Source organism: Podarcis raffonei, chromosome 2 (assembly GCF_027172205.1).
Source record: "Podarcis raffonei isolate rPodRaf1 chromosome 2, rPodRaf1.pri, whole genome shotgun sequence".
Classification (NCBI taxonomy): domain Eukaryota; kingdom Metazoa; phylum Chordata; class Lepidosauria; order Squamata; family Lacertidae; genus Podarcis; species Podarcis raffonei.
This window is the reverse complement of record NC_070603.1, coordinates 84,316,962-84,331,624: the sequence shown is the minus strand read 5'-3', so window position 1 is coordinate 84,331,624 and position 14,663 is coordinate 84,316,962. Positions and strand designations below refer to the sequence as shown.

Here is a 14,663-nt window from a genome sequence, read left to right as displayed (position 1 = left end):
GGACGGTTTAGCTCTGTCACAATATAGATTCCAATAAAGATTGCTTAAGCAGGTTTGGCTTGTGACACTGGTCAAGTTTGCAATATAGATTGCCTGAGCAAGCTTTGGCTTTAGATTCCAATAAAGATTGCTTAAGCAGGTTTGGCTTGTGACACTGGTCAAGTAAAGAATAAGAGGAGCCACGTAGGCTCAAAAGACAGGGAAATGGGTAAGGAACGTGCTTAACGTGATTATCCTCCTAAGGTGTACCTATAGGTTGGCAATTGGTGATTGGTGGAAGGAAGGTGTACCTATAGGTTGGCAATTGGTGATTGGTGGAAGGGAGGTGTACCTATAGGTTGGCAATTGCTGATTGGTGGAGAAATGTGTACCTACAGTATAAGAATGCCTGCCAAATGCCATGTATTTACAGCCAGTGTATTTTCAGGAGCTATCCAACTGGTTGTCTCTGTGTACAAAATGTCTTTGTACACAGATTTCAATAAACTCTTTTTCTCCAAAGAAGATTTTGCTTTCCTGGTACTTTTGTTCCCTCCAAGGTCCGGGGATGGCGTGGCTGATGGATCCCTAGGTAAATAAGGCTTCAAGGGGATTTCAAAAATCTAGTCCTAGGCATGGGGGTTGTGGAGGTAGTGCACAGAGAGGGGTGATTGAACCCTTTCCTCCCCATCCTGGGCTCTTTGGGAGGAAGAACAGGATAGACCAGGGGTCGGCAAACTTTTTCAGCAGGGGGCTAGTCCACTGTCCCTCAGACCTTGTGGGGGGCCGGACTATACAGTGGTACCTCGGGTTACATATGCTTCAGGTTACATACGCTTCAGGTTACAGACTCCGCTAACCCAGAAATATTACCTCAGGTTAAGAACTTTGCTTCAGGATGAGAACAAAAACTGCACGGCAGCGGTGTAGCAGCAGTGGGAGGCCCCGTTAGCTAAAGTGGTACCTCAGGTTAAGAACAGTTTCAGGTTAAGAACGCACCTCCAGAACAAATTAAGTACTTAACCTGAGGTACCACTGTATTCTGGAGGGGGAAAAAATGAATGAATTCCTATGCCCGACAAATAACCCAGAGATGCATTTTAAATAAAAGCACACATTCTACTCATGTAAAAACACCAGGCAGGCCCCACAAATAACCCAGAGATGCATTTTAAATAAAAGGACACATTCTACTCATGGAAAAACATGCTGATTCCCGGACCATCCGTGGGCCGGATTCAGAAGGCGATTGGGCCGGATCCGGTCCCCGGGCCTAAGTTTGCCTACCCATGGAATAGACATTGAAATCATCACAGAAAAAAGAAAGAAAGCTCCCATTGGTCTCACAGTGGCCAAGCTGGTGCCTCTGGAAAATGCCAAAGCAGGACCGAAGTGCAACAACTCTCTCCCCACTTGTGATTCCAAGCAACAGACATTCAGGCTGCAACTGGCTGTGACATTCAGCAATGAGAGGGGAAAGGCCAGGTCATGCTGTGCAAGCCCAAGTACCAAGTGTCGTTTTGTGCGGACACAAGCCTTGCTCCCCATCCCAGCAGCAGCGTGTCCTTCAGAGAAGGTGCAACACTCAGGTGGCAAGCAGGGTAGGCTGAATCAGCTGCCCAAGGTGGAAAGGTTTGGGTTTGGATTAGGTGTAAGTACAGAGGAAAGCAGGTCATGGCTAAGGGCTCAGCAGAACAAATCTAGCCAGGATTAAATTAAATATTTAGCAGCGATGTAAATAATACCCTGGATGCTAATCCTCAACTGTGTCAGGGTAGGAAGGGCGGGGAGGATGAGACAGAGGCAGGTGGGATAGGAGAGAAATGGTGATCGGGAAAGTATAACATTGCGCAGAATTGCAAGGGTGATAATTAGGAGGTTTAAAAAGTGAGATTGAGGCTTTGGGATTCTGAGACAGGAAGTGTGATAATGTAGTTGGGCTCATGTAAGTGAGAGAGCAGGAGTGCCAGCTTGGTTGTGGGTGCCCGGGGTCATGGATGCCATGCAACATGCATGGCCCTGGCACCCAAATTTGTGGGTGCTTGGGCACCCAGGGCCCCAGAGACTTGGCACCTATGAGAGAGAGGGGGGGGGATGGGCAATAAAGCTAGGACTGAGAAAGACTCTTCTCATGTGGCCCATTGATCGGAATTTATCAGCCAAAATGTTTGCATTTGGGTTCTTTGTGAAATTAGGCCATAGGTAGGTTTGTTTGGATGTAGTTAAAGTTATGTTCCTGTGGGTTTTTCTGTTGTTCGGTGACTTTTGGTTTATTCCAGGTAGTTGCCACCCATAAGTGCCTGTCTAAATTTGAATTTGTCTATGAATTTAATTTGTTCAGGATGTTTCAAATGTTGCTGTAAAACCACTTAGGCAGGTATTACTGGCTGAAAAGTGGTCTATAAACTTAATCAATCAAATGCTCAATACTGGGAACCAGGCACGTACAGAGGAGAAAGAGGCAATGGATGGAAAACCACTTGTCTGTGTAGCAAGAAAGATATGCATAGATTTATATCAGCTACCTTTTGTTAGAAAACATCCCAGGATTCCTACTCCCTTGCAGTTAAAGAAAATGGTATGTGGGTGCAGCTAATGAACTCATTGTGAAATCTAGTTTGGCTTATCTTCACAACTCATCCTAGATAACAACTTCTTGAGAGTTGTAAACCTGCATTCACCCAGAGCCATCTTTGACAATGGGAAGCCTGGGATCTAATAGGTTTCTCGCAGCTGGATCTGGGCCAGACGTGAAACATTCTTAAAACTACCTTAGATATAGAAGAGTTTTGCAGCAGGGCCAGGAACGAAAGAGCAATGTCCATGTAGGGCAAAGTTTTTAATCAGGGCCTGGAGCTTTCAGCAGAGAAATAACACGTGCAGCCATGGTTTTTAATTAAGCCCATTCAGCAAAATTGTGGAAAAAGATTTAGTAGCACGATGGAGATTTCTTTTCCCTGTTCTATCAGCAGGCACCCTCTTAATCTGGGCCATTCATAATATACTTATGATTACAAACCCAGCCCCTTCATTACCCTGTGGACAAGGTGAGATTGGAAGCCCACAATGCACAGCAGTGAAGGCCATGTGAAAAATGGTGTCATGTCAACAGGGGCTGGGCAAGGCAGCTGGCACACACACATGTTCTTACATGCAGCCCCAGCAAATGGAGAAGGCTCATGTTGTGTTTCTCCTTCCTCACTGGGATTCAAGAAGCTTAACTCATTCATGTTTATAAAGCACATGTTGTTCCTCAATGGAAGACGCTTAAGAGATTATTATTATTCACGATCTCCCCTGTCCTCTGTGTTGCTGAATGATAATATCCCAGAGCACAAGAGGTCTCCCTTGCTAATCCCCAGAATGGGTTGCAATTAAAAAGAGAGTAAAGTGATACCAGTCATGTCTAGAGCACATGGACCTGTTTGTATTTTGAGGCAGTTCTGACGCCATCCTGAGAAGTTCTTGGCATTTCGTTATAACTCAGGTTTATGCAGGATAAATGTGTGCTATTTGCTTGCCTGACACCTTCGTAGATTGGCATTTGCAAATACCGCTCAGATAAATGCACCGCTGCACATTCCAACTACTCTGAAACAACATGATTGATTGCATGCTCTTGCTTTAACTGTGCAATTGCACAAAACAAACAGCCCCCCCAATGACTTCATTGTTTTGTCCATTCTCCCAGCAGATAGACTGTCTCAATGCACATCCATATCGCCCTATGACTGAACCTGCAGTGTCCTCGTGATTTCCATTCACAAAATATCTTTATTGCAAAGGCAGAACAATGTGAAAGGATGCTCTTTAAAGCTCCTGCTTCACCCAATATATAAATTACCAGTGTAATGCTGTGGATCATCTGTGCCTTAACATAAACTAAGCTTCGTGGTAAACCATAAATGTGCCCAGGCGTACTGCAGTGCCCGTACATCATGTAATGTATTGGCAAGGCAACTTCATCAATCGTGCTGCACAACTTGTTCAGTAATGCCATTGATTTATAACAGAGCACATCAATATGCGCTGTTTTTATGAGAGCAACAGGTAAATGGTTGCAAAAAGTGCCACAGGAACCATTAGCAGCAGTAGCAAAAGGTATTTAGGGAGATTTCTGGGTTGGACAGCGGAACTAGTAGGTAACTGGCCATCACTGGTTGTCATGGCATTAGGCAAAGCAGCACAGGCAGCTGTTTCTCCTCCTCCTCCTCTTCACAAAGCCAGCTTTACTAGGTAATCATGGTTATTCCATGTCAACAGACTGTGGCTTAAGCTACTTATTGCAGCTGCTTTGAAATTGCTAACCTTTGCATCACCATAGATAAAAAGGGTGAGAGAGGGTAAAGAATAACTTTCACTTGTTCTAGAGCTGCTCTATAGACCACTTAACTGCTTTTTTTAAAAAAAAACACAGTCTGGAAAAGATCAGCCAAAGTTCAACAAATAACATTTTGCTCCTTTATGATAGAGCTCTGGAAAGCCCATGTTTATCCAGATTCTAGAAGACATCAAAGCTTGGGCTAACTTTAATATTTGTTTGTTTGTGTTCTTGCTGCAGACAGTTAATTTCTCTCCTGAAAATTTGGTGACTGAAAATTCAGGGCACTTCCAGACTGTCACACGTTTTCAAAGATCTTTCATACACTTTAGTAGATGCGCCTGTATGCCCTTTAAGCATTGTAATAAATAACAGCGGCTAAGTAGTACCCAAATGCTCTTTCAAAAACAAAACAGACTTTTTGCAGCAAAAAAAGTGATGGAAAACTACAGTGGAAAGTGCAGGATAACAATCACTTGGCGGCAATGTCATATAACCTCAGTGCAGATTTTGTGAAAACAACTTAGGGCAATTGCCCAATATACACCTCAGCTGGAAACAACCATAGAGATAGTAAAACAAAGGAATGATCAATCAAGCGTGTTGTTGTTGTTTTTAAAGTAGTAAAGCTCATTTGAAGAGGTCATAGGAATGAAAATAATAAACCCTGTTAGATCTTTATCTACTGAAAGAGCAAAAATAGGCATTAACTTGTTTGCTAACAACACCTTGAGGTCACCATTTGGCTGCTGCTCTACTTCATAAAATGGGTTATGGAGTAGGAAGCAATGGCCTTCCGCAGTAGCCCATATACAGTTATGTATAGAGGAAGCTTATAAAAAGTAGAAGGTGGTTTAACACAAGTAGGATGTAAATTGCAGCCCTAATATCCCCACTCCCCCAGTTCATGAGAACTTCCATTTGAGATTAATTTATCCCATCCAGTGGCTGGAGAGTACTTTCCAAGCAAGGGAGAGGACTGACAAACCCTCAGGACAATTGCAGCCATTACATAATTATTAGTTACTTAATTGAGTGTTCAATACACCTCAAAAGGATCAGAGCTTCAATCCTCTGAAAACCTAGCAACCTTAAGGCATTGTAACCAAAGTGGCTAACCCAGTAAAGATAACTGTCCTGAGCAAACTTATTAGTGCCATATTTTGGATCATAAGGACAAGTCAGAGACAGGCTGCATTTTAGAAAACATTGCTAGGAAACAATGGACCTTTTACACAAGATAAGGATGAACAAAGTTACTAAATTATATAGACGATTAATGGGATTCATATTAGTGAGGTATAGCTGTGTAGATAAAATGAAAAGCCATAAGCCATAAACTTAATCCTATGAATAATAGAGGTGTCTATGTATCAGATATGCTCCATTATACTGAGTTATCTTACTGGTCTATACTGTATATATCTGTGGAGCACCCTGTCACCACACAGTCCCCTTGGAGGATTTGTAGCGCCTCATCACAGTCCTGGATTTGACTGACATTCGGGTGGGGGAGGGGAGCAAAAGAGAAGGTGGGTTGCACAATAGCAGTGGCCATGGCATGGGAGTGAGGAGGGAGGAAAACTAAGGGTCCGTTCACACCTCCATTTGCCCTGCCACTTTCCCTTGGGAAAACACTCTCTTTACTGCTGAACTGGAACAAACGGCAATTGAGTTTTCCATAGATTGCCATTTGTTCTGATTCAGCAGTAAAGAGCATGCTTTCTGGGGAAAGCTGTGGGGGAAATGCAAAACCCACTCAGACCCATGCCTAGAAAGTGTGGGACAAGTGAAAACCGCTCAGACACCTGCTTTCTGTAGGATAACCAGCCTCATATAACTAACATGCTTAAGTCTATTGCATGAGAGGGTTAATACCATAGAGTAAGCTGTCCTGCCAGGCTTAGCTATGTCACTTCCCCTTACCTTGGGAGGAAATAGGTAATCAAGCCTTTGCTGCCCCCCACTCTAGCTGCGAATTCACCATGAAAAGAGGTCTGAGGTGGTTCCTCCAGTTGAGCCACATGGCTTTCAGCATATACCAATAGTTTAGGAACTATTACCACTTTGTAACTAAACTATGTTTTACTGCCTGTGCAGCTTTTTCTGACTGATGTATAGAAAAGCACATCAACCTGAACTTTGTAAGAGAGTTTGTAAGTAAACTATTGTTTAACTTACCAAATGTGTCATCTGTTCCTATGCTGGGGGAAGAGGGAAACTTTGGAAGGAACTTTTAAAGGGGACAAATTTGGAACTCACTTGGAAGAGCATATCTTAAAGGTTTTACAGCCTATATTTCTATGCTTTACTTTGTGATTTTAAATCTCTGCTGGAGTTCTCTAACCAAACAGTAGTTGCCCCAAACTTGGATCTTGGCATCCAAGGAAATCTTATTTTGTTCTCTTTTCTTTTTTGAACCAACACTTTCTAGACATGCGACAAGTGTGAATGAGCCCTAAGAGGGAGAAAGCGATGGTAGAAGTTCAAGTAAAGGAGGGATGTAGGAAGAAAAAATGGCCGTGTCAAACAATGGCACATGTTTGCATAAAGCACTGTGGAACCCTCCCCAGCATTTATCTCCCTGGTTACTTTATTTGTTTTAACTGAAAAGCAGCTTAGAGTTTCATTAGTTTTGTTAACATCAATAGGAAATTTGTTGCTGCCCTTAATCGAAGTAGGGTGCCACACTCAACCTATCCTGACTTTGTTTCATAGTAGAATACAGAGGAAGAATAAACAGACCCAGGACTTACCAATTATGGCAGGAATGTCTAGATGAAGAATCAGCCGACATTTATTGGGCAATCCCCAGGGAGCACATCAGCAGAATATTACACTCAAGGCTATTTTGTCTCAATGAGTCACGAGAAAGAGGAATCCAGAGATTCTTGCACAGCCCAAACACCTCTGTAAACAGGGACCTTTTCCTGAAAATTACACCCCCAGTTCTGCATCCATCACTTTGCTGGAAATATCACAGTTCAGCAGAGCACTTAATAGCAGATCCCATATTTGTGGGAGGCAGGCAGATTAAAGGCAGCAGGACTGCCTGTCCCTCACTCACATCACAAACACTTGGAAAATTGCATTTAGAACTTGGGATGGTCATTTTTAAAAAGGGTTACAGTAATGGGGTGAACTGGGATTAACAGGAGATACACAGTTACTAAACAAATGGTGGATTACAGTGGCTGAAACCATATATACACTTCCTTGAAAGTTAAACTTAGTGGAATCAGTGGAACTTACTTTCAATAAGCATGTTTAGGATCAGGTATTCAGCAGACATAATATGCTGCTTGAGCTGTATTCTAGCATTGCAGGGGGTTGGACTAGATGACCCTCAGGGTCCCTTCCAACCCTACAATTCATGATTCTATTAATAAAAACTACTGACATCTCCAGTCTGTCAATATTTTGCAGGAATTCACGCATGTATTGGGAAACTGATATTTGTGCAATTAAAGCACTTTGTTACCCTAGTGTAATAAATCCAGTTTTGTTTGTTTGGTTTTTTTAATTTACAGGTGGGAAAGTCACAGGGAAATGTATTGCAAAGAACTCCTGGGTATAGCCTTATAGTAGCCTATGCTAGCACGAACCTGCAATGTTCTTCCAGATCTAACTTTTCCCTTTGAACTTGGACCTGTGCAGTTTTCTTTCCTTTAGAAAAGAGTCTCTCTCTCTCTCTCTCTCTCTCTCTCTCTCTCTCTCTCTCTCTTTTTCTTTCTTAATACACACAAGAATACGTGCACAACCTGTTCCCTTCATGTGCCACCTGCTTCGTTACTTGAGAGCTGACAATTATTTTCTCTCACAGCTGAGCTGTACCAAATGTTTCCTAATACTCAAAAACTTGTAAGGATTGTAGGAGAGAGGGAAGGAGGGAGGCAGGCAGGCGGCTGAAGAAGACCTCAGGGTTTACTCCAGCTGAACCGCCACCCTCTTCACCCACAGAGCCACCTATCACCAATTGCTCTGTGGGAAGGGTCCTGATATTGGTATACACATGTCAATATCAATTACTGCAGTTTTCAAATGTTTCTGACATTATTTGTAAGCTGCCTCAGAAAGATTTGTAACCTGAAGAGTGGCGTATACATGTAAATGAGGCAGGGGCTACTTCAGCCCAGACATGGCCTTCCAGCAGTGGTGGCTGATGCCCAATGGGAGCAGAAGCCAAGGAACCCAACAGTAGGTGAAGCCAATGACAGGATACAGGAGCCCCGAGAGTGTAATGTCTTGGCAACCTAAGTAGACAGGAGGGAGTCAACCAGATTTCCTTTCTGTGCCAAATGGCCATGTGTCCCAGCTTCCCATGAGTCCCTTCCTCCTGTGGCTGCTCCCTCCCTGCCATGTCTCTTTCTCCTCAGCCGCCATGTCCTGTTGTGACATCACAGGAAGTCCAGAGCCAATGGCAACAGCTGGAGAAGCACCTGAACAGCCTCCCAGTATTCATCTTGTAGGGTGTTGGGGAAGGTGTAATGAACAGTGTATTTAGAAAGATATTTCTTTAGAAATAGAAGCTGGCTGGCTTAAGCCCTGTGGTTCTCTTCATTACTTCCACAGGTGGCCTCGAGAAAAGCCTTCCCATCTTCAGGCATCCTGGAAAGCAAACACAGGCATAGTGAGAGGGATGGATACTATCCAACAGACATCTTCACTGGCTTCTGACTAGCAACTTCATCCCTAGCCTCAGCCTGCCTGCTTCCACCGGCTTCCACCCATGAATGTCCACAGGCTCATCCATTTATCTTGTGCCTGCAGGGTGACCTCCACCACCCCCTGAACAAACCCAGACACACACCATTTGCTTTGACCACATTCAAAACCTCCCAGTCACGCACACAGACACATACCAGCTGACTTCCACGAAGAACACCAACAGACACATTCGCTCGTCAGCCACTCTCAGTTCAATATGCAAATATCCACACAGTTCATGTCAACCAGCTTCTGAAGTTAAATTCCAACCCGCTTACATGTGCATGCAACAACCTGCTTCAGTTTTGTGCCACCCACTAGCTTCCAAATGTGAACTCCACCAGCTTCCACCCACCAACATCTGCCAGCTTCCACTAAGTCCATCGCCAGGCTCCAGACAGCTTCCAACCATGGGTATCGGCCCCCTCCATGCTGCAATCCCACTCAGCAAGCAAACTTGCTTTCTATCACTCCATAGCAACTTGCTGCTGGATGATCTCCTCATTCTGTCTGTTAATTCCATGTGAAATCCAGGAGTCCTGAATGCCACAGCTGTTACCTCCTGTGCTCTGTTAGGGAAGGGAGAAAGCCTTTCCCCTTGGACCATGTTTATGTCCACTCAGTTGCCATGTGCTTTTGTGACATCACAGGCAGTCCACAGCCAATGGCAACAGCTGGGGAGGCATCATTGATGCCTCCTCAGACCACACAATTGTGGGTGCAGCTGGGAAGTAATCCGTTCTTTTGCTTGGTTATTTTTAAAATGTTGTTGTTGTTGTTGTTGCTGCTGCTGCTGCTGCTGCTGCTGCTGTTGTTGTTGTTGTTGTTGTTGTTGAAGCCACATTTGCATTCATTGTCCTGCCCACTTTTGCCTCTGACCCCACCCCACTGGCATGTGCCCCCTTCCCCAAGGAGATTTTCCAAAAGAGAACACAGTCCTCTGGCTGAAAGAGACTCCTCAGCCCTGCTTATGTCAATGGAAACAGGCAGGAAATAATGGTCTGCCATAGGTGACTAATCTCCCCAGATTAGGAAACGTCATTCTCAGATTGTCAAAACCTAACAAGGTACATGAAGTGCACTCTTCATGTTAATGAGGGGTATTTTGTCACATGCAGTTCAGTGCCATAAAGTTCCTTGTCTTGCTTCTGCTAATTCTACAGAGGAGGAGGAGGACGCTAAGGGGTGGAAAGGGAATGGGGCATTCCTGTTTGTGCGGACGTGTCATTGTGCACGGATGCTGGCAGAGAACCATAACCATGGCTCATGATTTCAGATGTGTGCTGCTCCAAATATGAGCCGCCCCTGCCCTCCCCCCCTGCCCCCCTGTGCTGTCTTAGCTCTGTTTCTTCAGAATTCTGTAACTCTTGGCTGTGCAACCAGAAGAAAATGATGCCTAAAGCCAAATGAAAGATTCTGATAGCACGGTTATAAAAATAGTGTTAATTGCACAGTGCCTGATTTACACCTCTCCACTTACTGTTTACTGGATCAGAAGCAAGCAAGCAAGCACCCATTAAAACGACCTGAGTGAGGATTTCCCAACCATCCTACAGGCACTTTGGTTTCTAAATCTGCTGACATCCCGTCTCGGACAAGTCCTCACCTATTCCAAGAGCTTTGTTTGCCCCACCCCCAAGGTCGCTCATGAGCACTGCAATCCATGCTAGAGAACAGTTTGCATTACTCTTATTATCATGATTATTAAACCTTTCTTAGACCAAGGGTGGCATTCTCATCTGGGCAATGATCTGGGGGCTGCATGCCAGTGCAAGCATCCCAGCAAACAAGAGGTGAGTTTGATAACATCCCAGCCGGGCAAAAACACTTAAGGCACCTGCAGAGTAGAGCATGTGAGCAGTGCCTTTTTCGTAAACCAATACTCCTATCTCAGATCCTCCAAGTGTCCTTATTTTCCAGCATCGTCCAGGATCGGTTTCTGATTTCATCCCAGAATGTCCTGCTTTTCCTTAGAATGTCCCTATTTTCACTGGAGAAATGTTGGAGAGTGTGGAGTTGTCCAACCCCCAAGCTGTCTGAAGGCAATCCTGTATAGGGATTTAAAAAAAAATGTTTAATGTTTTACTATGTTTTTTCATATGTTGGAAGTTGCCCAGCGTGGCTGGGGCAACCCAGTAAGATGTGTGGTATATAAACAGTAAAATTATCATTATGGAATGGGATGTCCCTATTTTCATTGGAGAAATGTTGGAGGGTATGCTATCTCGATAGACATGCAGCATGCGGGTAGAAGGTACAAAATGACTGTTGTGTTCAGCAAAAAAAGGATGCTGGTACTTCATACCAGGGAGTACTGGTACAAAAAAACCCTTCCTGTGAGGGATGCGGACTGGGGAGAATCCAGAGGGGCTTCGAGGGCCACATTCCCTGTTTTGATTACACTGTTGAAGTCTTAAGCAGTAGAAGAGATGCAGCCTAAACACACGTTTGGATCCTTCCATGCTGCCTCTCCTTAAACCACATAATAGCTCTGATCCATTTGCTTCTGCCCAGCTGCACAGATCTATAGCTAATAAAATGGCAAAACCTCCAAGCTTGCTAACTCCTGTCCGGTCAGTGACCAGGGACTGAATCCCAAGGGGCTGTGCTGATAAGGACCATTAATGTTCTTGTGTGAAGCACCCTGCTTATCTCAATGGGACTTGCACAGGAGGCAGTTACAGGAAAGTGATTAATAAAATGAATTAGAAAACCTGTGTGGGCCCCAGAACTGGAACAGCTTTTGCAGGATGCTGATGGACAGAAACATCAGCAAAGCTCTGCGTAGGAGTGCTTGGTTATAATAGCTGCAGGCGCTGTGGATCAAGCTGAGTCAGAGAGCTCACCCAGAATTACATTTAAAAATGAAAACTACAGAGCAAGACAAACAAGCCATCCACTTCAACTTGAAACAGCAGTAATGATATGCTAAGAAAACTGGCCATGAGGCTATCAACTCACGTCATGCCTAAGAACAAAGCAGTAGCAGCCAGGCATATATAATCAGGAGGAAAACCTATATATAGTTTCATCTAAATAAACTTATTCCTGGGAGATGATGAGAGGAATGGGGGAGAGAAGTTAGAATGGGTAAAAAAAGAGGTTGAAAATGGTTGGTTGGTTTTGAAAAAAGCCCTCTGTGGGTGATCAGTTGAGGCTGCCAGCAAGAGTACCCCGTCCCTCCCGGGGCAGCCCGCTAGTAAAGGACCCCTGACCATTAGGTCCAGTCGTGACCGACTCTGGGGTTGCAGCGCTCATCTCGTTTTATTGGCCGAGGGAGCTGGCGTACAGCTTCCGGGTCATGTGGCCAGCATGACTAAGCCACTTCTGGCGAACCAGAGCAGCACATGGAAACGCCGTTTTCCTTCCCGCTGGAGCCGTACCTATTTATCTACTTGCACTTTGACGTGCTTTCGAACTGCTAGGTTGGCAGAAGCAGGGACCGAGCAACGGGAGCTCATCCCGTCGCGGGGATTTGAACCGCCGACCTTCTGATCAGCAAGTCCTAGGCTCTGTGGTTTAACCCACAGCGCCACCCGCGTCCCTTTGGGGCAGCCCACTAGGCAGGGATAAATAGAGGAGAAGATATAATGGGGTGGTAGAGCAAGAGAGAAAGATAGAAAAGAAGGGGCAAATGGAAGAGGAAATGTGTGCACAGGACACAGGTGGACAGGAATGTCTGCTACCTGACATCATATGACATCAGGTGATTCAAATTTTGAGCCGTGGCTACAAAGGAATATTGTATTCTTGACTTGAATTCAAGCCAGGATGCAAAGGATCTTGGGTAGCAAAGGGAGCCAAATTCCAAAAGCGCCAACTTTGAGCAGCTTAAGTTCAAGCCATGGCTGCATAGGTCAACTCTTTCTTGAACTTCCCAATACCTGACATCATATGATGACAGTCTCAGCTAAGATGAGGTATGGTTTGCCCAAAACAGCCTGCGAAGCCAACCTCCTTCAAGGCCTGTCGTGCCTAATGAGGCCCGTGGGGTGGAGAGATCACTATTATTACCCTACAGGCCCGATGCAAACTGCTGCTGATGGAAAAATTGCTAAGCATGCTACCACTCTGAAAAGGGCTTTGAGTGAGTCAAATCAATTAGACGTTGCCACTGAGGCACAATGAGAGGGAAGAAGCAAGTAGCCTGTATCCCAAGCAAAGAAAGCAATTTCCTCTGCTGATTTGATTTGCTGAACGCAGTCGCTAGGAAATTGCGGTGCTCAGAAGCACGGGTCACCATACCACAGAAAGTCATGAGGGGAAGGCTTCAAAAGGGAACAGAAGGACCCCACGTCTTTATACAAGTAAACAAAGCAAGGGCTATGCAGATCAAACAATTTTTTTGTGTGTGTGTGCTTTGGGGGGCGGATTTATGTGGCCAAGCAGGATAAAAATACCCCAGGGGCAAGGGAAGAGTCCAATTAGCAATATCCAGTGGAAAGTGGCCCAGTCAGAACAGTTGTCCGGTTTCAACCAGCACTGAACGGAAACAGCTAACTACTCTCCTCCTAATGGCACGCAATGGTGTCTGAATCTGTGTGCTTACTCTGGTTTATGTCTGAAAGGATGTTCCCCCCACCGCTCATTATTTTAGTACAGCGAACCTGAATAAAGGAAAGAGTACTTTGAGAGAGAGAGTCTGTGTATTCCTCAGAAACAGGGAAAGCAGCATCACAATCCACCAGGTTGCTGAGCCATCAATCACGGTTCATTTAGCTGGCTGGGTTGCAAGTTTTATATTTTATAGCTATATACTATTTTTTTAATAAATAATGCTACTTCAGCCTTTTGGTTGAAATGATGGTCAGTACTGAAGTGGGGGGGGGACCTGGGGAAATGGAGAGGAAGCTTATATTCACATTCTTCATATTTATTGGGCCTTAGCAGGGTATGTTAAGCTGGTCATAGATGACAAGACTAGGGAATGCCTCTGATCTTAGCATTAAGGCGCCTGGGCTTATAGCTGTATAAGCCACCAATGATATAGCAGGTATAGCAGCACCTGTCTTGGCCCACCCTATCATTTATTGGGTTTCAGAATGCACAAGTGCTGGCTGAAGTTCAGTCCAAGCTATTTATATGGATTAACTAGCCCTGAGTGGAAAGGGTGAGCAGGCTGGGGCTACTAGTACTCAGTGCAAAGGCAGGGAATCCACAGTTCACCCAGCACAGCAGCCCGTGTGGTTCATTTAGGGTGCATGGGCATCTGCAGGGAGGATCAAGTCAGGGGGATTTGCCCACCAGGATAAGCAAATAAAACAAAAAACCCCAACAACAACAACAGATAAAACAACAACAACAACCAGGAAGTTGCTAGCATTTTTAGAATCTGAGATGTGCAGCAAAATATACATCCCCTCCTTTTTCTGTGAAAATCAAGCCTGTTCCCCCCACTTCAGTGATTCATTCCCCTCTCTTTGGAAAAATACCCACAGACAAACATGCCTAGATATCTCTAGAACTGTAAATCCTAGTTGTCTGAAGGTGGTGGTGAAATAGACCAAGAGCAGAAAGGAAAGGTTCTGAGACAGCTATGCCACCAACTAAGGCAGTGATGGCCAAACTTGGCCCTCCAACTACAATTCCCATCATCCCTGACCACTGGTCCTGTTAGCTAGGGATGATGGGAGTTGTAGTCCCAAAACAGCTGGAG

General features: G+C 44.8%; 1 long non-coding RNA gene across 1 annotated transcript; it reads right to left on the bottom strand.

Moving 5' to 3' along the window:
* Nucleotides 1-8,778: 8,778 nt before the first annotated feature.
* On the bottom strand, nucleotides 8,779-9,786 carry LOC128408340 (uncharacterized). Its single transcript, XR_008329042.1, has 2 exons — nucleotides 9,363-9,786; nucleotides 8,779-8,908 (listed from the first exon to the last, which is right to left on the bottom strand). It is a non-coding gene; the product is annotated as an uncharacterized LOC128408340 (long non-coding RNA).
* Between the last annotated feature and the right edge of the window lie 4,877 nt (nucleotides 9,787-14,663).